Below are 2,243 nucleotides of genomic sequence, written 5' to 3'. Positions count from 1 at the left end.
GTTTCAACAGTGGACACATTTGTTCATTACTGAGAGCCCTAAGGTGTAAGAGGCAGAGGTGCGCAATTTCTATGTTGATATGTTCACTGTAGAAGATGACAACATATGTTTGAAGGTGAATGGTGTTGATTTTGTGATGGATGAGGTTGTGCTGGGAACAATTCTGGGAGTGCCTACTGGCGGCATATCATCCATTGAGGGGACTTGCTCTTCACACTTCAGAAATGTCATTTTGAAGGATTATGTCGTACAACAAGGGGAACGGGTAAACAAGAAGGCCCTCATTCTAGTGTACCAATTGTTGTTCGAGATGGTGAACAAGGTTTTTCTCCCACACACAGAAAGGTGTTCCATTACGTCACGAGCACACCTGTTTATCATGGAAGCACTTGATGTCTACTCCACTATCAGTTTGCCGGGTATCATGATTGAGCACATGAAAAAAATGGCCGATTTTAAGGATGGTAATCATGGGCTGCCTTACGGGTTCTTACTCACTAAGGTATTTGAGTTCTTCAAAGTCCCTTTGGGAAAGGCTACAGTGGGTACTCACAAGCAGACCTTCTCCAAGACCACTTTAGAAGAGTGTGAGTGCATCGATAAGAAATGAGGGGTTGGCAGCAATTCCACTATCTCTCAACTTATTGAAGCTCAGAACATTGCCAATGAAGAGATAAGGAAGTTGAAGGCACAGAATGTTATTCTTGAGGGTTAACTTAGTCAGGCCCAGGAGGCACCTGGTTCCAGCAGTTCACAAGGCATAGAGGTTGCCCGTATGACCAAGGAAAATGCTGCACTCAGGAAACAGGTCGAGGACCTGAAGGAGAGGTTACTTAATGAGCAAGTGTCAGCAAATGCTAGAATGGATATTCTCCTTAGAACCCTTGCCTCTTCATCTATGCCTCCCCTTCCGGTGCTCCTTAAAATTGTTCCCTTTCCAGTGACCAGTTCAAGTCATATGCCCTCTATTTTGGTCCCTTTATTTTACTGTGTTTAGTGGCTGGTACTTTTTTAGTTGTTTTATTTTGTGAATGGTTGTGTAACAAATGGTACTGCAAATTCTGCTCCCTTTTTGAACAAATTTATGAGCATCCCGTCCTTTTGCCTTGCATGCTATACTCTTAAGCTCTTATGCTCTATTTTTAGCCATGTTTGTGTACACACATGTGGCTTGAGTTAACTATGCTAGACTTCATTTATCTTATTACTTGTGCCTAATCTTTTTATGATGCCAAAAGGGGGAAAATTAATTGAGGGGGAACAGGTTTAGGGGGAATACAGAAAATATTTATGGTACTCTAGTTTTCAGGGGGAACTTCAATTATAAGTTTGTCATCATCAAAAATGGGAAAACTGATAGGTTATGTGTCATGTTATGTTTTGATGATCTAACAAACTTAATGATAAGAACTAGATAGGGAACCTGTTCCACATCCTCAACGTGCTCAAGATCAACAAGTCTCAAGTCTGGGACATGCTACAACACTCAGAGTCAAAGAAACAACAGAGAGAACAGATGGACATCAGTTCCCTTGCTGACTGTACCAGTCAACTCCCCACAACTGTAAAGTCGCTGCAACTGTTCCTCATGCACACACGCAACAGTGCAAACAATGCAGCAGTCACTTTATGGGGAATGCCCTTGTACCAAATATGCTTGCATCATTCAAGTGGTGTCACTCGTGTAATATTAACATGAAGCAAAGAGAAAACAAAGCACTTGCACATTCCAGATTTCATCAAGTTTCCTCTCAAAGTGTGTCGCGGACTTGCAAGTGATTTTCAGGCTTCAAGAACAAAGAACAACATTACGAAAGACCAGTTTTCAGTATTGTATCTTCACATGTCCCTAGTTGTGTTGTACCTTTGTTAGTGTGATTTAATTGTAATTCCTACTTAGCTTAGTTAGAAGCATTGTGTAGGAAAAAAATTGTAAAATCATAAACCTTGTGTTTCTGTCTTGGCTAGAGTTAGTCGAGTTGTGAACTTTGTAATAGTGTTATTACAAAGATGCTTGTAATAGAGTTATTAAAAGTGAGTGATGGATTAAGGTTTTAATTCCTAGGTTACAATAGGTTATAATCTGAACTTGCTCGGTTAATGATACAAGTGTAGGTCGTGGTTTTTAATCCCGTGAGTTGGGAGGTTTTCACGTAAAAACTATGTTGTATCATTTACTTATCTCTTTGTATGTGTTTTGTGTGAACTGATAGAGAACCCGATTCTCTATATAGTTTGGTGGA

This window comes from Nicotiana tomentosiformis, chromosome 4 (assembly GCF_000390325.3).
Source record: "Nicotiana tomentosiformis chromosome 4, ASM39032v3, whole genome shotgun sequence".
NCBI classification, from domain to species: Eukaryota; Viridiplantae; Streptophyta; class Magnoliopsida; order Solanales; family Solanaceae; genus Nicotiana; species Nicotiana tomentosiformis.
This window is presented reverse-complemented; position numbering follows the sequence as displayed.